This window comes from Corvus kubaryi, unplaced genomic scaffold (assembly GCF_017639235.1).
Source record: "Corvus kubaryi isolate FWS band 111438036 unplaced genomic scaffold, C.kubaryi_AGA036_p1.0 135, whole genome shotgun sequence".
In the NCBI taxonomy this organism is placed as follows: domain Eukaryota; kingdom Metazoa; phylum Chordata; class Aves; order Passeriformes; family Corvidae; genus Corvus; species Corvus kubaryi.
Window position 1 is genome coordinate 4,375,224 of NW_024580669.1, and position 25,823 is coordinate 4,401,046.

At 39.3% G+C, this 25,823-nt stretch overlaps 1 protein-coding gene across 11 annotated transcripts in view; it reads left to right on the forward strand.

Moving 5' to 3' along the window:
* Positions 1-25,823, forward strand: part of CELF2 (CUGBP Elav-like family member 2) — a 547,482-nt gene that overhangs the window by 338,324 nt on the left and 183,335 nt on the right. The window contains exon 1 of one of the 11 annotated variants that reach the window (XM_042052925.1): positions 7,495-7,574. The exons of the other annotated variants lie outside the window; for them this stretch is intronic. The gene's annotated coding sequence lies outside the window, so the exon portion shown is untranslated. Of the gene's footprint in view, positions 1-7,494; positions 7,575-25,823 lie in introns of those variants that run through there. 11 annotated transcript variants of the gene reach the window in all.

Sequence of the window (25,823 nt, forward strand, 5' to 3'; positions counted from 1 at the left end):
CTGTCAGCTCTTTAGTGATTATCAGCTCGTGATTCCAGCTCAGCTCTGCAGGGCTGCCTCTTGGCCAAACCAGACCAGAGAGAGAGACGAGAAGGCCCGTGTGGCTGGTTCCGCACGAAGGGAGCTTTATTGTGGGTCCCCTCCAGCGAAGGGAAGCCAGGGACGAGCTCTCCCCCCACAGAGGCGAATTGGTCTTCTTTTATAGGGATACAGGGGATCAGCAAGGGGACCAATGGATTACAGAGGGTCTGGGACAGACCAATGGGTTACAGAATGATCTGCATAGGGTCTCCCAAAGGATTGTGGGTCTACTTTTCCTCACCATGACTCAAAAGTCCTTTCCAGGGAGTCCTGCTGGGCGATTGCAAAATCTCTTATCTCAGCAGACATCCCTCCAGGGCAGTGGCTGGGCATATCCCACAGAACCTAATTCTCAGTTTACCATAGTGGCTTCGAGACAATGTAGAAATATGTAAACTATTTGAAAATTCAGAATTTTAAATACTGCTGTTGGAACTTCAATCCATCTGTCAGAATTCAGGCAGTGGCGGAGCAGTTGTTGCCCAGTAATTCGTGTTGCACAATGCAAAACTATTAGGCTTAGCAAGAAGGTGTTAAAAACGCAACCAAACTGAGTTTTCAGTTGATTTCCTGTTTTTAGCATACTACAGTATGAATATCAAGCTCCCCATCTGGGCCTCATCAGTTAGAACTTTTCTTTTGGTAAATGCGGTAATGAGTTTCTGCTTACTAATTTCACTGCAAGATCATAGGCTTTATTAAAAAAAGTAACCATTGAGACACTCAAGTGAAAAGGAAGTTTGCTATGTGCTGTGTATTTATTTCAACTGCATAAGCACCTTAATGAAAAAAAGAAATGTGATATTTCCCCCTTCTTTATTAACTTGTCAAAAGTCTTGGGCTAAAAATTGGAAAATTTTATAGCCTTCAATGCACTGTATTCAAGTTGTGCTTTTAAAAGCTTAAAGTAAGAAATTTTTTTTATCAATTTACTAATTTCCAAAAGGTTTCCAATCCCAGGTATCCTAGTTTTGTAAAGTTTTGTGAATCTTTTCCTTTTATGATAGTTGATCATTGTGTCCTATATCTAAGTTGTTAGTTATGGGGAGGAATTACCAATATAATTCTCTACAATCACCATTATTATCTCAGTCCTTCCCAAAATAATGCGGAGCTTAAATATATAATCTTTAAAAGATACGTATTTTTTTTCAGTTTTCATACAGCAAGTAACCAGTGCTCAGACTCATCTCAGGGCCTTTTAAAATACCTAGTTCTGCTGGCCATTGTTGGATATTCAATAATCTCAATTTTCACTAGAAATGTTGGGTTTTTTCTAGAAGTCATCATGCAACCTCCTGCTTTCAGTTTCAATTTTGAGTCCAAGTGATTTATTTTTTTTTTGTAAACTTTTATAGCATTTGCTCTGTACCAAAATTCAGCCTTTTCCACTTTTCCAGATTTCTTTTCCTGACTGTGTTCTGCAGCGAGTTAAGCCCTGCTTTTCTGTATTAGTTAACCTTTTGCCCTATAAATATTCGTTAATGGAAATTTTTCCCGGTTGGCTCAGGTTTGTGATAGTCAGCGAGCCTGGGCTGATAAGGAAACCCCGCTGCCAGCGTGCCAAGGAAAGCATTAAACCACAGCTGTACTCCTTAGTGCTCCTGTCTTTACCTGCTCCAATCGCATACCATTACACTTGATTTATCCAGTGTAACGTGATCCTTATACAAAGCCAAGCTTGGTTGTCATAGGCCTTCCATTTTCATGCCTTTCTTATCTCTTTTCCAGCTGCATTTTCCCCAGTGCAACAAATAGCTCTGATGTAAAACTTTCAGGGTAAAAGGAGCCAGGACTAAGTTTGTGCAGCTTGGGTTTGGATGGGACTTGACAGGTAAATGTAGCTTGGGGTTTTTTTAATTTTTTTATTTTATTCTATTCCCTTTTAGCCTCTTGCTCTCTGATTTCTTTTCATTATATTAATCACCTTGCTTGTCTCAGTACTGGAGTACTGGAGATAGGAGCTGTGAGATGCATCATTCTGTGGCATACACTGTTGTCTACACGTTTTCTTCAGCTGCCTGCAAGTGCCTTGGGAGCCCAGCTGCAGCCACCTCAGGCTGCCTTCTGGAGGGATGCAGGGGGCAATTTTGCATTTCCATGAAGCTGTGTATTTAAAAGCTATATAAACTAAAATATGCACAATTCTTCCATAATAAGTCCCACCAGGGCACCTTCCTCGTCAGACTTTGACATAAAACAGCTCTTAGCACTGATCTTTGGGTTGGATCATGCTTATTGTGTTTAGCAAAGAAAACTTTCATTCATGTGTCCCTGCAAATTAAAACAATCAGAGATCTTAGAGAAACCTAAAACAAGCTGCAAAATGGGAAGGTACTACAAAGTTCGGGTGATTAAAAATAATATCATGCCTTTAGAAGTCTTAAAATTGATGGAGAAATGCAAGATTTCTGTGACACAAAAGAACTTTAAAATCTGACCATATATATTTTGTTGTCTTAGGAACTTTCTTTCATGTTTTAATTTTTTTTTATTTGAAGCCACGTAGACTGAAAACTTACTTTGCCCATTTTTAAAAGGGAAACCCAAGGATCCCCTGCAATCTAATTGGTTGTGTCCTTCCAGTTTTGATTTTGATTTGTACTGAGTATTTTTGTATGCATCAAAACCATGACTTGCAGTCAGAATATGTGTCCTTGTCAACATTTCAGTAAGCAGAGGTCAAACCAGAACATGAGAATACAACTTACATATTCATAGTTGCATAAATTGTCCCAAAAGAAGGTCTTTCATTATATGCTGTCCATTTGCATGCTTAGTTAATAGTTTAGTGGTCACCATGAATATGTTAGCTGCTTCTTTACTGATAAATTTTATTTTATTTTGCATAAGCCTACATACTTTTTCAGACAAGAGAATTAGTGTAATCTCTTCCAGAGTGATAGCGACATGAGTTCAGTGCCTACAAGAAGGGATGATAACACTGGATGTCTGTTAAAAAGGAAGAATTCTTTGAAATATTCCATTCACCTATGCAGTTAAAGTGACTAGACATTCAAACACTCCTCAAAACATTGATGCAACTTTACTGTATCTGTAAGTCTATAAGCACCTGCTTCTAAAACAAACAAAAAACCAAACTGTGAGAAAAGAGAAAGTATCTGAAAGATAAAGCAACTATAAACAGTTACTGTACTGAAGGTATGGCAGTTTTTTAACAGTGTGGGTAAAAGAAATGGGGCAGGAAAATCATAAGAAAGATAATGTAAAATTTAATGAAAACTTACATGGTTTCTATGAATAGCTTTTAGGGGGTTTGGGGGAAAAGCCATTTCATAATAAAATAATAAAGGCAGTGGTCAGTGGTAGTCAGGGCACAGATGCAGCAATCTGAAGATGAAGAAACCCAGGTGTGATCCAGCGTTGCTTTGGTCCCATTTTTGGTGGCATCTTTGTCACCAGTGACTGTTCTCAGGAATGTTTGAGGATTTCTGCTCTAATCAGCTTCATGCTGCCCAGAGCACAGTGATCAAAGTTCTCTACTATTCTCAGTCTGACTACAGCAAAGCTAAACCTGCCTTCAGCTGGGATAGTTGCAATCAGGCCAACCCCTGAGAAGAGGTGACAGTTACAGGGAAGACAAAATGTTAGGAAAGGAACAAAACCCCCAGCTCCTTACTAGTGAAAGCAAAGACTGTGACCTAGCTTCCCTTTTTTCATTAGGATGTGGTTTAGCAAAATTGCCACCATGTGCCTGCAGAGGTGATGAGCCCCAACCACACCATAGGGCTTCCCAACAGCTGAGCTGTGCAGAGCCCTGCATCATCTGCACTACAGATCATCTGCCATAGCTCTGGGGGCAAAAAAAATCAGTCCCAGAGGCAGCAGGTAACTCCTGAGAAACACAGGGCCTCTGCCAAACCCCTGTGTGGGGCAACAGCACTTGTAGGAAGCAAGAAGCAAACCAAAAGAAGAGGAAGAGCCTGCACAGGTTCTTCTGCCCTGTGTTTGTGCCTCCACCCCTCACAAGCACAGCCGCTTACCAAAGGAAACTGCAGTTTTTATATATGTCTTGAATTGCAGCCAGGTAATTACCTTCAGGAAATTATCATGTTGCTAAATGATAATCTATAGAAAGTGAATGAGGAAGACAGGCTGAAGGGGGGAAGCTAAAAATTTTATAGTATAATAAACAACCGTCTTGATTTAGAAAGCTATGTCTAGGAAGATCTAGGTGTGATCTTCAGGGAAATTGTTCTGTAAGTGCTAATCCTAGGAGGATACTTTGCCTTTGGTGGATATACACAATGTCTGCATACTGGACTCAACACATTGAATTTTGATCCTGAACTACCCAAAATTAGCATTGAGCAGTATCAGCCTACTGCAACAGTGCTGAGTGTCAGAACTTTGCATGTGACTTTTCAAGAATCCAAAAAACATCTCTGCTGAAGAGGCTGTTTCCTCAAGCTGACTTTCACATTCATTTTCGGTTTTTTCACTAATATTAATTTATTTCCTTCATTCCATTAAAAATGGCATTTACAGGTCAAGGAGCATTAAAATTATTTCATTTGCAAAAAAAAAAAAAACCCAACAAAACAACAACCACAACTGAAAAACAACAGCAAAATCCTCTCTGCCTTTCTTGATTGTGCAGTTTTACCAAAGATTTACATTTTTCACATCTGTTGCCCTCCCATTATAGTTTTCATCTTGCATGTAAAATTGATACAGCAAGATAAACAATCTCCCAATGGCTGGAGAAGGAAAGCTTAATAATATCTCTGATTATTTTTTAACCAAAATAATGTAAACCAGCCTGTATTTTTTTATGATGTCACAAGTAGTGGAGAGTTTGACATTATCACATTAACTGCTAATGTATAAATGCAACACTAATGTACTAGAATTAAAACTTTGTATAATGACCTTCCCTTGGTTCAGCTATTAAAAATACATTAATACTTTGTCTTGCAAATTGGACCTGATGCAATTTTATTCATCAATAAACAGTTTCTGGGGGGTTTTGTTTGTATGGATAGCTGTGTTTATTTTCTGAAAAATTATTCTGACTTTGTCTTTTGCAAAGCAGAAAGCAACATCTCAGGTGCACTTATATAGCCTTTATTTTATTTTTATTTTATTTGCAAGAATAGTAGCCAGAACAAGGAAACTCAATCTCCTTCTATCTCGTACTGAAGTTGGCCAGCTTTATCCAGTGCTGTGTGCTTCAACATATCCATTTGTAAAATTCGTGTGTTACCCATCTCTTGTGCAAACTGAAACTTAATTAACAGATGTTCGTAGCTACTTTCACACCCTCCTAGGAGTCACCCTGTGTGAGTGCAAAGCAGTTGTTGCTGGGACATGAGAACATTGGAGCAAAGGCTTTTTTGGAGACGGAGAACAGGTTACAAAGGGCTACATGGGGGGTTACTTTATTTTTTTTAAGATACTTTGGAATCTTTAAAAAAAACCCCATTTTGAAGCAGGTGGGGCATAGGAAAAGATACCTCCCATATGACAGGTGTTATTTCTTGCATTCCCCTTCTACATCCTGCATGCATCAAGGTTTTAAAGCTCTTAAAAGCAAGCTCTGAGTTGAACAAAAAGACTGCTGGAACAGCAGTGGGCATGTCGAAGCACACTTGAAGATAACAGCTGTCAGGACACAGGAGACGAAAATGCAACCAAGTACACAGGCTGCAGGAAAACTTGGCCTTGGGCATATTGCTTTCACTTCTGTAGTTTTAACCATTTGTACTCCAGAAATTATTTTTAAAGTTGAGGGAGCAAAAAGGAGGAGAAAATCCTTTGTGAGCTGTTTCTGAAAATTGAAAATACACAAATAACTAGTAAATAGCTGCTGGGTCACTGTTATAAAGTACAGGCAGGGCTGCATTTAGACAGCTTGGCTTTTATCTGTTTGTGAGCTGTGTACTTCCTCATACGGGAACTACCGCCAACCCAATTTTAATCAGTTGCAGTTTTGTTTTTGCGTCTAAATTAGAATAGCTTGGATTGAAGGGGAAGTGAAAAGAAATGTCTGTCAAAGCATTTCTATAAAGCAAGAACTCTCACTTTAGTTTCATCATGCATCTTCAGTCTGATATTCTTCATTTTACCCAAATATTACCAGGATTATTACTCTAGTGTATTTTACATCAGCTTTCTGCTTGCAAAGCTAAATAAACAGTTCATGAGCCATGCTGGGAAGTTTCCCCGAAGACCTTGCTCTTTAAAACGTGTAAGTGCAAGCATGACTCAGATTGGTGATGGAGAATGGAAACTTTCAGTTCTGTTGTTGTCTAGAATCCACCTTGATTTGGGAACAACCAAAAATATTCCTTCCTGATGACCACTCAGGGGCCTCTGTGAAGAGACTCAGCGGTTTCAGTTACTGCAAGTAAGCAGACACGTATTTGGCACATGCCTCAGCTGAGACCAGTGTACCTCCCAGCCAAGCTGAGGGACATTTGCAGGACAGCGCTTGATTTGTGACTAAATTCCAACCTGTGACCCAGCAAAGCTCCTCACCACTGAGCCTGTTGCTCCTGCACTTTCCACCTGCATTATATCCAGTTAAAATGAAAATGGCTAAATACAAGTTTCTGCTAGCATCTGTTCCCATGCCTGTTGTCTGAAACAAAGCCTAATTACCACAGCCCCTTCTTTCATATTTTCTTTTGACTTACCCAATTGTGTACAGCTTTGATATCTAGAGCATAAATGCCAAGGCTGAAACGTGCATTCAATTAGATGACTCTTGACTGACCTACATAACAGTTCATTCATGAGATAATGTGACCTGGAGTCATGGAGATAGAAGCCAGTTGATTGAGCTGGCTTGGCTGTGTACACTGCAAACTCTCCAGTGATTGAGGAATCATCTAAAATTAGCCATATGCTGTACGTTGTTGAGAGCCTTTCAGACCCGGCTCTGTTTCAGAGATTTTTTTTTATGAGATGGGCGTATAATTTGTCACATTGTAATTCTTTAATGCTTAACTTTATTAGCATGAGGTACTTGGGTATCAAATGAAATGAGCAATTAAGGGATTTATGCTTAAGGTCTGCTTTCAGTTCAGGGCGTAGGTAGCTAGCCTCCCATGTAGGGGCGAGAGCATGCACAGTATTTACCACTTCCTTCAGAGAGCTACAAAATGGTGCTTTTTGAAGAGGAACCTTGTTGTGCATGTAAATCCCAATTGCCTATTACTGCACCGCAAGTTAAAATGTATTTTGTATTAAAGGTTATTATGAGTTTCTAGAGAACCACAGGGTATTTTCCCTAGCTTTTGCCTACTACATTTGTGAACTCGCAGCTTTCAGCTGTGGAAAAAAATAAAAGTTAACCAGGGAGCGAATGGTTTCAGCGTAACGATTAAGCGACAGTTTTTGTATTGCTAAGCCACAAAGGAAGCTCAGATAAAGGTTGTAGGTCAAAAAGAAACCTTGAGGAGCATGCTCGTGAAGTGAGGCACTTCAAGAAAAGCTGCAGCTGTCACTTCCACATCTGAGGGGCTGAGGTATTTCAACCATTTTCTTATTCTATCTTGTCTTAAAGATTCATTACCAGAATAATGTGAAATTATCTGGTGTTCTCTGGGGCATAAGTTCTTCTATTTTTATTTTTTCCCTCAGTAAGTGTGGTAGGAGCAGTCTATGCTCTGTCATGTCCAGTTCCTCTCAGATGGAGCCGCTTCGGTGCTGACTGACACACGTTGTGAGGAGGACAGGGGGACATTTTGTACAGGGAGGTTGTGGGCTCTTCAAAACATATTTGGGGCACAGCACCATGGTTCCTGAGGCTTTCTCTGTTAGTAGATGCATCCCGTGGGGGCTTTATGTGCATTTAAAGAGCAGGTTACTTGCTGCCTCCTTCTCTGTCTCTTCCATGAGCTGGGTCTGTGGTTAACTCTGTGCTGACGCAGTGGTGATCATCTCTTGGGGAGGGTGAAGATTAATCAAAATGTCAAGAAGCTGGCTGTCAGATGTCCAGCAGAAGGTTTCCTGAGAGCCTTTTTGTGAGTTTCTTAGGGATTTGGGTTTTTTTTTTAATTTACGTTGTATAAGAAATAATAAGGAAGTGACAACCTCCACAGCAGTAAAAAGGCATTTAATTTATTCTTTCACATTGTACATTTTGCAGGTTTTTTGTTTGGTTTTTTGTGTTTTGTTTTTTTTTTTTATGATGCATATACATTGTTTGGCTTTGAGTGAATAAATCGCTGGAAATGCTGGAGAGAGGAGCAGCAGAGAAACTTTTATATTTTGCATGAGTTTTTTGGTTCAGACAGACCACTTGGGCTCGAAGCTGAGGCTGAAATTGCACAGGGCCCAATTAGTGCCTGTTACCTTTGCTGTTTGCTCTTGATCGGTTGCAGAGGCAGAGGTTTAATTAAGCAGAAATGGGGATGTGGAGTTAATGTTCATTATAACTAAAATCGAAACAGCTGTTTACCTTGCTGAAGCCTTGTGTGTTAATGTCCATAAATCTCACCTCGAGGAGAGCTCGGAGGAGCCAGCCCCTGTACAGGCCTTTCCAGATACTGTGTGATATCATTTTACATACTCATTTTCTCAACATTTCCTAATCATATTAATTAACACATTAGGGTATAATTCTTATTGTCTGCAGAAATTACTTCAATTAAAACTATTAACATATTATCATGATTGTTATAGTATTTTCAATTTGTTTTGTTACTACTCAACAACTACTCCAGCAAACCCAAATGTTTGAAATCAGCATAAAATTTTCGTGGCTGTGCTTTTCCTCCTAACTGTCACATCAGGTCTCACTGTAAACTTCCTGAATAAGCTCTGTTTCTGTGCTGGGTTTTCCTCTGTGGAAAAAAAAAAAATATGTGAGAGGCCATGACTCTCCTACAAGTTGAGGCTAGAAAGATTTTGTCTTGATTAGGCTCTGCAATGCCTAACAGGAGTGTGATCACTGTGCAATTACGTATGGAAAGAGTAAATAATTACAGTGGAGCACAAGACAGTAATGGGTAGAAACTGGTCACATTCATGTTAAAAAATTAGTAGGTTTTTTGCTTTTTTCTTTTCTTGGTCAGAACTGTGAGTTTCTAGTCTGGCTGTCTTTGAAGAAGAATGAAGGCAAGAGGCTAGCTTTAATATTGAACATTTTTGGACTCAAAATCTTCTTACAGTCAAGTGAAATGTGCTCCCTGTGTAAGAGGCCAAAACTTGTTGTTAGTGTAATTGAAATCTTAATGGTCTTATCAAAGATTATTATTATTATTATTATTAATCCAGATCTACTTATTAAGAGAAAAGAAAGAACACTGTTATGGGGGAGGAAAGCTTCAATAATACATTTGAAATGAATATAGACACATTTCTGAGAGTCTACTCCTATCCAAAGTGTTTTGCTCGCCCTTACTCAATGAGCTTTAATTTTTGGAGCTGGGAAGTGGATAGGGCAAGTAGGCAGATACCAAGGGCTTCACTGGGAGAGGTACCTTGATAGTGGGGGTTTCTTTTTCCTCTTTGCCATGATGAGCATGATGTTGATGGTTTCCTAATACCCATTCTGAGTTCTACTTCTGACCATTTTAATGGGGCTTTTTATGTTTCCTAACATTCTTTTATACCTTACTCTTTCTCCCTTGGATTGCAATATGTGTTGTCTTACATATGTTGGATGCTTTTTCTGTCTTACCCTAAAACCACAGATTCTCATTTTGTTAGGCAGCTCTAGGTGAATTTTTGTAGCCCTGGGGTCTTGAATGTCAGTCTGTGCCCTGTCTGATACCTGCTCGTGCCTCCACTCCTCTGCACTGTACCTTGTGTTGCTTTTTCCGAGTTCTCCGTTATGATACCAGGTCTGTGTTCCTCTGCACTTTGTTGTTACCTGTTGGGATCATAAATATTTCATCCTGTGCAGAGTAACTGCGAGTTACTACATAAACCACATCATTATACGAAGACAAGCAAAAGCAAAATATACTGGGCAATAGCCACCTGACCATTAAGGAAATTGCTGCCACAGCTAAAGCAGCTAAAATGAAGCTCCAGGTTGGGCAATACAAGTGTAGGCAAACCTGACATGCCTGGGGCTGGGGGTGTGCAGGCTCAGCACAAAGTCTGTGTCCTATTACTGGCATCACTGGGCTACAGGACATGAATGAGATCACTATTTGGGTTTACCCTTATTGACTGGGTGACACAGGATGTCCTTTCTGGTGCTAGGTTTGTAGAAACACGTTAAACTGTTGAAATAGAAAGGGAGTGCTTTTTCTTTACAGAGCAGGTGCATACTGGTATAGTATTAGCAGGCAAGTTGAACAGAATACAAGAAATTTTATCTAACTGAGGTAGATAATTGCTATCATTATTCTAAGCCATATGTATTCTATTCATCTTCATGATATTGCTGTGACAAAGCTGTTATCCTCTTTTACAGATAGAGAGTATTTATCTACAGTTGCCCTAGGATGCCTCTATAGTCAATGGAAAGACATTTCTACCTCCATTTTAGTCCACCTGAAGTCTGAATTGCCCTCTAAAATGATTATTTCTCTTCACGGGCTAAACAGGAAATCCCACACACATAAATTTAATAAATCTGAGCCAAAGAGATTAGAGATTTGTCTGCAGCAGATGAGTTTCAGAGCCTGTGCTTTCACAGCTGTTACTAGTAACTAGCTTAGCTTAAATTTATTTCATATATGGAATATATAGGTGACTGCTATAGTTTAGATTGTACCATTGTTATACACCAAATTAGACATGTCCAAATGGCTGTGTGAAATTCTATTTTCATATTTCGGATGAGAAGATAATGCCCTGATCAGGTCTCGTCTATCTAATGTGCTCAGTGGCACTACTCAATTCTTTTCAGTTTGGCTACCACTCCAAACTGTTAAACCATCTGCTGATAGCAGCCGAAAAGATGACAATATAATAAATTACTAGAAAAAGTAAAGATGCCTAACATCTGCTCTCCACCAAGCTCGAGCATCTTCCCTGAATTGATGTTCTGTCATCTCTTGACACAGTAAGAGAAGATGCCTGCTCTGAAACTGTTGCAAATTCAAATCATTTGCAGCTGGACCTACATTCCAGGCATCTATCCTAGGCCTAAATAGGGAATAACAATAGAGAAGGGAGAAGACAAAGGCAGGAGAACAAATAGCTTCTCAAAATACCTTAAGAAGTTCCTGGCCCAGGTAAAGGCCTTCGTCTACTCATTATTCATTATGATTAATGAAGAAATACCTAATGATGGCAAGCAGAATTTTGCAAGACAGAAATAGAAACTGCTGCCTCTTCAGAACCACATGACTGTCTGTCGTGGAACTACATTCTGCATAATATTTTAATCAAGTAATAGTTTGCTTAGTAGCAATGGACCACATTGGTTAGTGCAAACAGAATGCAAATGTGTTCTAGATAAGATTATGTAGCTCTGAAGGTGCTGGTAGGCAGACACTGTTGAGAAAATATACACAAAATATTTACTTAAAACGTTCCTGGAGCCTCCTTTGGTGTTATTAGTCTGTCATGAAAATCTGCAAACACATACTTACCAGAAACTCACTGCAAAACATTAGGCAGTTACTGAAGTCAAATATAGAGGGTGGGTGCCATAGCAGAGCACAGTTAATGGCTGAGCTGTGACTTAACTTACATCCAAGTGCAAACATAATTAAATTAGGAAAAAGTCCTGAACCAAATATAGGAGGTGTAACCTGCCTGGAATGCAAAAAGGAGCCTGGATCCCATCCTACTGCTTCAGTCTCCTGAAATAGAACTGGAGGAAACAGGAGTCCAGAGCTGAATCCAAGTTAAAAGGTGTAAAACAAACTAGTGCCACATTGTTCTGCTTATTATTGTGTACAAACTTACACAAAATTAACTGATCTAAGAGGAAAGACTGATGGACTGGAAATTTGGTGTGCATTAATTTGGGAGATTTGCCTTACATTAACTAAACCCAAGTTGTTTTCTAGTTTCCTTTTCTAAGTTTTTTCAAGTCTAAAAAGCATCCTCTTAAGACATGATTTCTCTAAGCATAATAATTGATTTCTTCTCTGTTCCTAGTTTCTCTCACATACACAGCCCTACGAGCTGCTTACACAGTGAACAGGTGAAGGAGAGGCACTCTTTCAGCACAGATACCTCCATAGTAATCTCCTGTGTTTTTACGCTCAGTGAAATTCCACTGGATCTAAATTCACCTTAAGCAGAAGGATTGTCCTTGTAAATAAACATGAAATCATATAATGTAGTTATAATTCATAAAAGAATACCAACATAAAGAGTATAAATACCTAAATACTCCAGTAGCCTTTATTATATAGTAAAGCAACTGGATTTGGTCCTGGAGAGTATATTCCACACTGTATTCCCATGAGTCCTGCTCTGCCACAGATCTGTCATCCATCCATCCATGAAAATCTATTCCTTCAGGTCTAGATTAGAAAATGCTTCCCCCTGTTTTTTCCTCATAACAGTAGTGTTCATCACTCACTCTGCTGCTTCTCCTTACCTCCTCCTGTCTCCTGGTTAGACCTTGGGGCTGCTGGCTGATGTTCCATAGAACCAGCAAGTTTTTCCTGAGCTAGACCCAATAGAAGCAGTAATGAGGTTCTATTTGAGCTTGTGTGATTTGGCAAGCACTGGCTATGATGTGATAATAAGCGAAATAAGGAGCCAGCAGGCTGGGCTGGCAGCAGGAGCAGGGAGCATCATGGTGATGGTTAATATGAGATTCTTGCCATCAGTGCACCTGGATGTGTCTAGGAACAGACACTCAGGTTTATGTCATACTGCACCAGCCTGGAGAAGTCTTGAGGGGTTGCTCAGATGAGCTGGTTTGGTTTGTACACACCAGTGCTGTTTGGAAAAGGTGGGAGAGTATAAATCTGTGTGCATGTGTGTGTCCCTGACTGACATATTTAACCTAGTGCTGAATTAAACCTGTAGCTGTCACTGTCCCATCCCAGCGTGGTGACCAGCTGTGCCTGACTGATAGAACAGGCTGTTTTCCCTTTTAGGGGTATTATTTATAGCGTTATCTTTCAGAGTGAGGTGTGAGACTGGTGCATTTGGCTGGATAGCAATGCCAGTATGCTTGTCTGCTACAGGGTAGAGGCGATGTTTCTAATCAAGCTGAGGCTGAATGGACTTTCCAAGAGGAACAAGGTGAGATTTCTAAACAATTTAAAGGATTTGGTTCAGAACAGGCATTAATCAGTCATTAAAAAGCAATTGCAAATAACCATTACTTTCTGTCCATCTCTAGTGTTTCTCAAGCATGTCCCTGAAAGCTCGACAGCATTCTACAGCTTTAGCAGTAATTTGAATGCAACAAATCGTACCTGCGAAGCACAGATGTTGAAAGCTGAAAAATCTGAAGGTGCCGTATGTTTCCTGTAATTGAAAGCAGGTGCCCTGAAGGAATCAGAGATTCTGTTTCACTTTATGAAGTATCTAGTTGGCAGAGCAGGCAAAAAATACCTGCTAAAACTTCATTCACTAGGACTGGATAAAACAGATTAAAGCTGTTGTTTTTGGGCTCCAACAAGGGATCAAGATCTTGTTGTATTGGGCAGCACAGACAAAATGAATTAAGTCATGGGGTTTGGGGTAGTAAATAAATAGAACTACATGTATTTAAAGGATGGGATGAGGGGAAGTACCATGATACACAGACCTCTTGGAGTGATTCCAGAGGCGGACTACTAAGATGATTAGAAGAGTGGAACATCCCTCTATGAGGAAAGGCTGAGAGAGTTGGGGCGTTTTCATCCTAGAGAAGAGAAGGCTCTGGGGAGACCTTATTGAACCTTCTACTTCCTAAAGGGGGCCTGGAGAGAGCTGGGGAGGGACTTTTGACAGGAACATGCAGTGATAAGAAAAAAGGAAATGGTTTTAAGCTCAAAGAGGACAGGTTTAGGTTAGATATTAGGAAGAATTTTTTTTCCGTAAGGGCAGTGAGACATAGGAACAGGTTACTCAGTGAAGTTGTGGATGCCCCATCCTGGAAGTGTTCAAGGCCAGGTTAGACCAGGCGTGGAGCAACCTGGTCTCGTGAAAGGTGTCCCTGCCCATGGCAGGGGGTTTGGAACAAGATGATTTTTAAGGTTCCTTCCAGCCCAAACCGTTCTGTGATTCTATTATATGATAACCCTTCCTTGTGCAGCACTGAAACCAGACCCAGCATCTCCATCACTTTGGGTCTATTCTGCTCTGGGGTGGATACTGCATCCCAGGTCTGCATCTCCCAGTGGCCCCACACCCTAACCCCTAATGGTTAGACACTCTAACCATTGCTTCAGTGAATGCTCAGTATGGTAGGCTGCCAATCTATCTTTTGCCTCAGTTTTTGTTTATAAAGAATACAGCCCTAAAAATTAATAAAAGCTATGAAAATCTGTGGTTTGAAGGATTACTTTTTGGGAACCAACCTGTAAGGTGAAGCCTCCAGGATAATGAACAGGAGAGAAGTGCCTGGTGAGTTGTAGCTGCAGCTCCACCTGCAGAGTTCGCAATCCTTTAGAGAGGACTTTTTTTGTGTGTCTGTGCCTCAATTTACTTATGGGAAGTGGTAAAAGCCCCAAAGGTCCTCTGAGAATTATTTTGTTGTTGTTTGTGGGGGGGTTTTGCATGGCTTGTGGTACTTTTAAGACCGTGTAAGATCCCAATGCTATATATGCCATAAGATTTAGCAGAATTGTATTCAAGATGAACACAGTCTGTGGCCATAGGTAGTATTTGATACTTAAAGGCAGAAAAACAAAATAACAGAAAAGCACCCCAAATCATCCAAATTTACTGATGCTTCCAGTCAGTTTTGTAGTGCTGCAAGCTGGGACTACATCCCCTTCTGTTCTGTGTTTCTATACTTGCTATAGCAAGTATAGAAAGATGAAACAACTTTGATCAAAACATTTCTCATCTCTTTTTCTAATGAAACAGATAGTGCCTGCCACAGCATCATTGTACAGTTATTTCATCTCTCTCAAAATACTTTTCTTAAGTTCTGAAAGTGCTGACTGACCTGTGTGCACCAGGCTCAAAGCTCTTGCTCCCATTTACAGGCTCTGCAGCACTTTCACTATATTCTTTCTCTTTGGATTGCCCACAGCTTTTTTTACCTCTGTCAGTTCTAGGCAGACATTTTCTAAGACTTTTTCTTCTTTATTCCATCAAACTACCTGAAAGAAGGAAAAAAATGTTCTTTCTTAACAATGTGACAGAGAACATAGGTTTGGCTGAGAAAATCATGAATTATGTTTACCACCTTTTTCTAATGGCCAAGAATAGATGGGAAAACTTGGGGGGAAAAAAGTGGAAGAAAAGGCCAGATATTTAATAGATATTAGTCAGTTTTTCATTCTTTTTGACAATCTTATTTAACTGACTTAATATTGGATCTTAATTCCAGCCAAAATTTTAGAAACTAGGAATTTAATGACCACATCATTTCTCTCTGTAGCTTCCTATACATGAAAGGTCAATGTCAGTCAGACTGTACCATTTGGCATGAAGATGAATATAGAAGCTAAAGAGAATTTAAAAAATACATGATCTGGCATTTGAAACTGAAGTCCGGGAGTTGAATCCTGCTTTTATTCCTTTATCTGCTGGTGACCTAGCACTTCTTCTCTGATGGGGTGTGTTAACAGATTTAATAGGTTTTTTTGTCCTACTGCACGGCAGTGGGGAAAGTCCTGCAGGGGCTAAGTCACATTTTTAGGTAGGTTAAAGAAGTGTCTGGTTGATGCTACCACTCTCCCTGGAGGCATTTCTGTGCAGAAGGTGTGTAAAACGGGGTTAATACTCTCCACACCTCACAGAACCTGAAAGAGAAGTCCATTTACCTAAAAATCTTTGGCAGGGATGTCTGGTCCCCTTGTTTCTTGTTACTGACTGTAGAAAGAAGGGAAAGTGTCTGGTTTTCTAATGTGGCATTTACCGAGGCTTCTGTAGTGCGGTGAAACCCATCTGAGCATTAGCGCCTTAATTTTCCCATCTGTGAAACATAGGTTATGTCTTGCAGTGGAATCGTGATCCTTCCTGCTTCTGTGCTCAGGATGCCTGGAGAAAGGAGGCAAAGTTAAAAGATTAGGTGGTATATTCTGATCAGGGTGGTGTTTGCTCTGAAAACTGCAATACACATCCTGAAAGTATAGCACAGGTGTGGACATACACAGAATGGAAAGGATAGCACTGAAAAATAAATTAGCATTAGATGGCTTATAAGGCTTATTTCTTTGTGCAGTAGTGCTTTTAGGTGGTGTCGTTAGGTATCTCAGGAAAGGAGTTGAATATTTCCAGTCAGTCTTGGAAATAGCCATTTTAATGTGCACAGCAAAGGTGGAGGGACCTGTGTTTATGATTTGAATACTTGCAAGCAGTCAGGGCTGTGTGCACAGTCCCTCTGCATCTGCTGGCTTGCTATTCTTTATCTTTAGTTGCTCACTTTTGCTAATTGCATCAACTTCTCAATTGAAAAATACACATATATTAAATACGGCTTTATTATGCATTGTTAAAGAGTCAGAGACAGCAGTCAGCCAGCCTGCAGAGATGTTGTTAGAAACATTATAACAAATGTTATAAAATGTCTGAATTTCCAAGCTTTTTTATGAAATGAAGCCTGGCTGAATAAGCCATGTCTTCTTGTCATCGATTTGTCTATCTCTGGAATCACACAAAGCTCCCTTCTGGCATATTTGAGCCTTCTGCACTTCCAGTGCCACATGGTTCATGTTTTCCATGGTCAGTCTTGCCAGCTGTGTGGCCCCATCATAGGGTTTGAATTGTAGTGAAAGTATTGACATAGTTAAAATGATTGAGAGTAACACGGATCACCGTGTTAGATTTTGGGTATAGTTTGAGGATATAAAAAAAAATTACTTTTTTTACTCTGACTTATGTAGATTGGAGATGATTTGTAAGTTTGAGCTATTTAGCGATGGCCCTTGGACTTTTAAGCACATCAGAGTAAAGATACTCTGGTGGTGTCTGACCAGCTTATCTGGGTTTTAAGGTGTTTAAAATGTGGAGTTGAACCTTGGAATCAAACTGGCCGACAGCTACAAGTTAAAAGCTATTATCTCAGGCTGCTTATAATTTACTTTCTGTCTTGCAAGTCATTTGAATGGGAAGAGGTTCCAAAGTACACATTTAGCATTCACTCGTGGGGCTTTCCTTTCTCTGTCTGCAGTAACTTCTCCTATGGAAGCAGAACTAAAGGGTCTGCAAAAATTTGACCTCATTGGTGCTCGCAGATGCTACTGTGAATGTGAAATTACTCTAACTGCACTTCCTTGGGGGCTGCTACAATATTTCTGTGGCTTCAACTACTGTGATGTGATGTTTGGGATGACTCCTACTTTTATAACTGCATATTTAATTGCATATCTTAAAGAGTGGAGGGTGCTACTGTGGAAGAACTTTTCCCTTCAAATGTATGTTAGCTTGTTTTAGTTTTCTCTTTTATGGTTTTGTCATGCATATGTAATATCAGCTCTTCCAGAATAACTTTACCATATTTAAAGTGTGAGCTGAGTTTGCAATTTGATGTAACCTACATTGAGGCCTCTCCTCTGTTTCTAGGTACAGGGAAATTTTGTATCTTCTTAGGGTGCCTAGGTTATCAGGCACTATAAAATATCCATCACTCATTCCTGCATCTGGTATGGCATTTTCAGACAAAAAAAAATCTCAATTCCTAATTGCTTCAAATCACCATTTGTAGTAAAGTGGGACAGGTTTTTTTGAATTAAATCTAAGATGTTCTGATGACCTTTAGCCTCTTAAAGACAATTGCTCTTTGCTAGTAGTGTATAATTTATTAAAATCAAAAAACTTTGATACTTCCTATCCTGTCACATAAGACCCAGCTGCTGCTGAGGTGCATGAGATAAGGTTGTGCTGCCCCTGGAAGAAGAATTCACTTGTTTCATACTTTCTGATATTTCGGTTTCATCCCCTCATGATCTGATGGCTTTCTGTTGTCACTTCTCATTTTCATAAGGCATTGCTCCTGCTGTTGGTAGTAGTTGGATCACGTGGTAGCTGAGGTTTGAAGGTCACTCAGGAGATCTCCAGTCCAACCTCCTGCTCAGAGCTTGGTCAGCTGTGAAATCAGACCATGTTTCCAGCCTCTGATATGGCTGTGTCTTGAAAACCTCCCAAGATGGAGACTGCACAGTGTTTCTGGGCAGCCTGTTCCAATGGGTGACTGTCCTCATGGGGAAAATATCTTTCCTTCTGTCCAGTAAGATACTCTCCTTTTAACTTGTATATGTTGCTTTTTGTCTTCCTGTTGTGCCATGCAAGTGACCTGGTCTTGTTCAGCCTGGAGAGGAGAAGGCTTCAGAGGAATCTCCATGTACTTATGGGATGATATGGAGAAGATAGGGACAAGATCTTAAATTGGTAGATATTCCCATAACAATTTATCAGTGAAGGTTGGTCTGGAGTTGTTCACACTTTGAGAAGTCTTTGAAAGAAGATGCTTTAAAGAGAAACGATCTCGTTTCTGCCAGCTGGCAATGAGTGTGAATTTTAGGAATGATTCTGTCCCTTCTTCTCATCTTTGACTCAGGAATCCTATCTGCACTGCATGATATCTTGCCTGGCTCATGACAAAATCTGCCTGCCACTGTCTTAGTCCTTTGGGCATCCGCAGTCCACTGGCAGCCTGCTAATAGATGCAGTTCTGCTCCAGGATTTCTAAACAGATAGAACAGGTTTTCCCCTAACGCTGAGTACACAAAAGTAGGAATGGTTGTCTCCATTTTTCCATATACCTGAATTTTCTCTGCAAGAGCTGTCTCATGTTAACTTACTGCCTGAAGTTATACAAATTACTGCTGCAAATGGTTAACACTTAAGGAGATGGGGAAATTGCTGTTCAGACAGTACCTATCAGTCTGGGGAGCAAGTACACAAAAATTTGTTTCATTGTGAGGCAGAGTAGCACCCAAAGGCAAAGAACTGCATTGGTGTTCTTGAGCTGTTTAATAACATGGGGTTTGTTTGTTTGCATTTTGTTTTTGTTTCTTGTTTGTTTTTAATCTGCCAATAAATGCACATCTATTTGAGCTAATTCTTTTAAAAAATCATTTGGGACTATGCTGTTATTTCCTTGTTGTATATCACTAGGCTTTTGCATTTTTTTCATAATATTAAAAGAGAAATGAAAGCAGATTACAAATCAGGGCTGACTCTCTAATTTGCATTTCTAAATCTTACATGACCCTGTTCCCCTAGCATGGCAAATTACTTAGGTACCAACTTCAGACCTAAATTAAACAAACCCTTGCTGTATTTTGCTTCTGATCCAAATTAAAACTAGTCCTTGTAGATATTTAATGAAAAGAATATTCCAGTCCTTTTAAAGGACTTGCTACATTTCTCATTTTTAGGTATTTGTTTCTACTGCTAATGCCTCTTGTGCTGCATCCAAAGCACCCCTGCAGGTTTCACAAAAGCGTAACAACCTCTTCACCAAAAACATTTGTCTTCTGAATCTGGAGGGTTGTGAAAGTAAGGAGTAGGGAGCACAGAAAGAGAAGGATTTGAGATTTTATGGCAAATTATTTTCCAAGGGACAGACAGAGGGCTTCTCTTCCTGGAGCAATGCTTAGTAGCTAGACTATGATGCATTTTAACTTAAGATATGACTAAAAAAGAGGATTAAATCTTTTTTTAACAGCTCCTTAAATTGCAGCACTAGCTGTGTAAAAGTATGTGAACAGCTTTACAATGCCAAAATGAATGTTGACCTAGCCTAGTAGCCTGATTCCACAAAACCCAGAGAAAATGTGTAAGTGAAAATAAACAAAACAATAATAGTGAGTGTTCAAAGATTTTATTCTTTTGTCTTGTAGCCTTTCCCAGATGTTTTCAAATTGTAACATGGTGACTTCCAAACCTGAAGTTGCATCTACATGTTTGTTTTAAATAGATTTTTTTGAATTTCTTTTCCACCAGGAAGAATTTGGCAGGTCTTTTTAGGTCCTCATATATTGGGCTATTTTGAGAGAGAACTAGATATATTTTCATGATATCACTGTTTGCTGCTACATTATTATACCCTCCTGTACATTAATAGTGCTGAGTTATTAGCATCATCCCACACATTCTGTGTTGATGCCAGCAGGGTGAATAAGAAAAACATCTGCCTGGGAGGTAGAAACGTGTTTTTGTATATGAATGCATAAACATGAAAATTCTGCACCTTCTGATTTGAACTCACACCAGAGAGCACAGGAGAGACCTGTGAATTTCTGCAGTTGGGAACTGGCCCTTGTGCAAATCCTGTGGGAGGAGGCTGGAAGGGATAAGGTGTCTGTCCACATCAGTGTTAATGAAGAAGAAAACTGGCAGAGCGACTGCTTCCGCTGGGAGTAAAGCTATGGATGTTGTGACACCGGGATACACATGCTGTTATTTCCTCAGCATTCATGAACTACTTTGTCATTCATTTAAGTCTGTGTTGCATTGCTTGAACTTAAATGCAGTGCTGGGAATATTTAAGGTAATGTTGATCCTTCCCATTTATTGTATTTTCCCCAGTGGCCTTTTTATTTTTTTTTTTTAAATATTGTAATTTTGTCCATTCAGGATGGATGGGGTCTGTTAAGCGTGGCAACTCCTGAAGGCTGTGCAGCTCCATGGCATTGATGAGGAGATACAGTACAGGAAAAAGACTGTTTAAAATAAATGAGGAGCAGTTCTTGAGCTTTTTTATATTCAGAGAAGTGCATCTACTTAAATTTCTCAGAACACACTGAGCTTTTACTAAATATCTTAATAGGCTCAGGGGTCACAGTGATCCTCCTGTTGATACTATGGAGTTTTCTGGCAGCTGACACCTCCACGGAAAAACAGGAATGTCAGCAGATGAAAGCAGCATTAACATCCTGACAGATGCATGTTATAATGGCGAGTTCACATGCCTCTTAAGAAAGTTATTTTCTGCCACAATAACTTGAGTTTGAAAAGTCTTGTCTTGAAAGGTACCTAAATCAGGTCTTCCACATTTGTCTGCAGAGCCTTTCAGGAAAAGCCCAGGTCTCTGTCACTCAGTTTTGCCCAAAGTTTGCATTATTAAGAGCAAGATGGAAACAGAATTCCCTTTCCTCTTTAATTCCCTCCCACTATCTTTTTAGGCATTTAAAAATAATGCATTTTATACCATAATAGAAAGTTAATCAGAAACCTGGCAGATAAGAAATCCTACAGCCAGTGAAGATGCTGTACAAACAGCAGAGCTGTGAGTATTTAGCAACATCACAGTATCCTTGTTTCACATTTGCAATTAATACACGTCTGTGTTTGCATTTGTTATAGGACTCTTGACAGCACCAACATAACAAGAAAAACGAACGACCTGAGTAATAAATCTCTGGAGGCATTCAGCAAGTGCCATAGGGCTCATTAATCTTGATTATTCCCCATAATAGATAACTTCACAAATCATCTATTCTCCCCAATCATGCACATAAGGATAATGTATATGTAATAGCCTCCCGTACTGTAAAACCCCAAATAGAATTTCATTTTTTAAATATAAGTCTTGACAAATGCAAGACAAATATTTATAGAAAAGGATGGGTGTGAATAACAATGAACTGGACTGAAACAAGTTGGGCAGTGACTGTTGTAAAGAGATGGGGTTTGGGTTTGTTGTTTTGTGGGGGGGTTTACCCTTTACTTTATGATGTCTCTATTTGAATCGAGAAAGTCATTTATTTATAGCCTGAAGTAGATGGGATTTTCTTCTTGAGAGTTTTGGCCTGAGACATAAAGCAGTCTGCAGCTGCAGCCTTCATGCATGCTCCTTAAGGAATGTAGATACGGGAAAAATAGGAGCAGCTAAGAAATACCCTGAATTCCAAACAATTTAATATTTATAATTTATACTACTGATGCCTTCTTTTTCTTGTATCTTCCCAAAGCCTTCCTTTGAAACCAGAGTTATCAAAGAAGACCCTAGTTCTGATTTGACATGGTCTTCACCTGTTTATCAACTTTTCTCAACTACAACTTAAATATGCCAGCATAAGAATCTGTGAAAATCATCGTATTTACAGTAAGACTGTATATGATCCTTTCAGTAAGAATAGCAGAGGTGCTCTAATACTCAGAGTTGCAGGCTGTGCTTCAGCTCAAAAATACCATGATTACCTTAAAATTGATTGTTCAAACAACAGCAAATATAGGAGACATATTAAGTTTTTTTAAAAATACACAAAATATTACGGTTTAAATGCAATCAGTTTTAAAGGATAAAGGATAAAATACAGGAGAAGCAAGTGGAGGGAGGAGGAAAATAAGATTTTTTTTTTTCCCAGAAGTGGGCCAGTACTTTTTATATCTTTGTAATTGTAGTGACCTTAACCTGATGCTTAAGAGTGGGTTCTGCTGGTTGAATTTTCAGAAGTGTAAAGCTCTATTCACAGCTGAGCCTTCCTCTTATACAGTATAAAGTGTAAGATTTGATTGCCCTCATCTTTGCCCACATACCCATTTGGCCACCTTTCTTCTCCCTGCTTCCCTCCCTCCATGTGTCCAAATGTTCTCAAAACCCCAGGATTTTGTTCTGTGACCTGGGGCACCAAAATAGCAGTTTTGTGTGAGTGGAAAGGATTTTACAAAGTAACAACTGAACAGCTTTAGGGTGTGTTTCTTCTTCTTGTTCACTGTCCCTCCTCCACCCTTTGTACCAAGCATTCGGGTTTCCTTTCCTTAAAATTTATTAGAAGAGAACATATGCATCATCTTTCAGAACTGAACAAAGAAAAACTTGAAATTTGGATCTATTTCTTTTTTCAAGATCTGCTGTGCTTGTTATTTGAGCAATTCTCTTTCTGTAATTGTTTTGCATGTGAATGCATAATACCCATCTATAAAGTATCACAGTCTTTTAATAGCCTACACTGCGTGTTGTGTCTCTGTTCCCAAATACATACGTGTTAATCATATCCACAGGCAAAATACCTTCTGGCAAAGAGGTGAAGAATGGGTGTTGCCTCTAAGAAGTTTTAGAAAGTGGAGGAAAAAAAAAATGTTCACAATCATCTAAGTTCAAGTGGACAAAGGATCCTGTATGTTTGACTTTTGTGTTTAGACCTTTCTTCAGACTTCTGCAAAGAACTTTCTAAGACAATGTCAAAGAGAAGTGCATTTTGGCTTAAGTTTTTTCTTTTATATCAGCACAGTCTTGTTGTTTGAAATACAGTTTTGAATCAGGATAAATGGGTTGTATTCTTAACTGTCTGAGAAAAATTCAAATAACTCCCTTAATCTCTCTTGGCCTCGGTTTCTGCCTGTATAAAACTATACTTATAATGCTCCACCATCTTTATAAAATGTTCCACAGTCTTCTGATGAAAGGAATTATTTTAAGTTCAAAGTGTTACTCTTAGTGAAAGAATGATCTTGTTTATTCTTGAAAAAACACTTTATATAAACATCAAAGAGCTGTTTGTACCAAGTGTTTAATATGCCATAAGGTGCTCGTGTGTCTCAATTAGGAATATTTTCTCATTCATTTCTCCAGGAAAAGGAATGTGTTTGGTGATGTGGATGCCATGTGATACAATTCCATCAATGTCAATATGTGCAGCAAACTAAATGCAGTGTTTGACATTGGCCATAATTTCCTATTCTGTATACAAATTAGCATAGCAATGGATGCAGAGTGATATGGAGCCACTTATAATAGTTCTCCTTCCACTGCCCTGCCTGGCTGATTTCCCCAAAGAGCCAGGAGTCAGTGCTGGAGGCCAGCTGGAGTTTTGCAGTTCAGGTTGTGCTGCTTGCAATCACCTCCAAAAGTGGGAGCGTCTTTGTTTTTTGTTGAAGGAGATCATCAAAATATGGGGATTGTTTCTTTAGAAGTTAATGCAAAAGGCCACTTTTTCAGGTGAGAATTGACACTTGTTGACCACTTGCTACTTCTGGAGGTATGGAAGAGAACACCAACACGTAAGGACGTCACCACAGTAGAATAGAAGGTGGACTTGATGTAATTTTCCCTTGTCTGGGTTGAAAAGGAATGAACACCACAAGTAACCAGTAACCATGGATAACATAGTTCCTGAAGGACAACATTTGTGTTGTTTTAACAGTCTCAGTCTGATACTATTGTCTTTTTTCATGAAAAAGCATTAGAAAGCCTTTTCCTTTCTTTTTTATGCAGATATGGTGGTACAAAAGGGGATACTGACCCGTCTGGTTTAAACTAGATTACTGGGTTTAAACTGGCAAAGAATAGAGTTAAGCAAGGCCAGAATATGAATATTGGGACATCTTTGCATCTCTTTAACTCATGATGAAGAGGACAGCACTGTATTAAGGCATTTTGAGTTCAAGTACCCAAAGGGTTACAAGGAGAAACTGGTCCCCCTCCAGATCTTGCTAAAATGGGATTATAAATACAACTGAGTTAGTGGCAAGGTTGCTGCTGGAGGGATCATTTCCATCTTTCAAGATAATATCTACTATTGTAGGGAGGCAGCACTTAACAGCCCTTCCAGTGGTATCTCCTTTTACCTGAAAAATCATTTCCATAAGCACTTTGTCAGTGTTCCTGTGCTTTCTTCAGTGGGATAAAGTGACCAAAACCCTGTTGCCAGTGTAAACCGAAAAATACATTAGATGGTTATTTTTAAGTTGTTTGGAAACTTGACAAGTGAAAGCAGCTCTAAATACATCCAGATTCAAAACACGTTACCCTGAGTGTCTGAAATAGAAGTTGTAGTTGTGACAGACTCCCAGTGCTCACATCTCAGGAGCTTAAAAGATGAGAAACACATGTTTAAACTCAGATGCCCAATTTAGAAATAAATTTATACAAGCTCTCAGTCTCTAGACTAGGACCTGTGTTACAAAAAAAAAAGTTTATGTAATGCTATTTCCATTATAAATGGATGCTAATTTTCTCAAAAAGACTCTTAATACTGAGCAAACAAGTAAGTTTAGTACTAAAAACATTCTCCGTGCTTCATTGCCTTGGGTTTACAATATCATTTGCACGTCAAATTATATTTCATCTTATGATTTAGTAATGCCAGAAGAATAGATCTAATTCTCTGTCTCATGATACCCTTAAAGATGGAAGATTGCTTTCCATGGAGTGTAAAACTCAATTTGTAGTCATGTGTATAAAACATGACTTTATGGCAGATTAGCTTGCTGTAGATTTAGTTCTCTCTGACAGTGAACTGAAAAATATTAGCATTTCACTGAACACAATATTAAGGGCAAGAAGAAAGTATTATTGTAATGTAGAAAGTAGAATGAGATTTTTTAAAGTAGAGCAGAGGAAAATGTATTTAGAGATTTGCAAGGAGTTTAGGTAGAGTTGGTTTAACTTTTTTCTCTTCCTTAACCTTTGCCCCCCCCCCCCCGTGACTCATTTTGAAAAACAAAAGTAGATTTGCAGTTGTCAGATTGACCTCTTAATGATTTTAAATAAGACAGCAATTATAGAACTGGAAGATGCCTTTGGATCATATGTGCTTCAAGTGACTGTAGTAAAATTTAATTTTTAGATATTTTTAAAGGCTGGTTTTGGTTTGCAACTGTCTTGCTTAGCAGTCAGGTGTGATGTTTGCTTTTTCCAGTGGAAGGAGAGAGTACAACAGAAGAACAGAGTGATCATTTCTGTGCAGTTCATTATTTATAGTGCTGTGAAGATGGTATGATGCTGTGGTGATGGTGTCAGTTTGCTGAAGAAGGTGAAAATCAGCTCCTGGGCATGATGAGGCTGTCCCTTG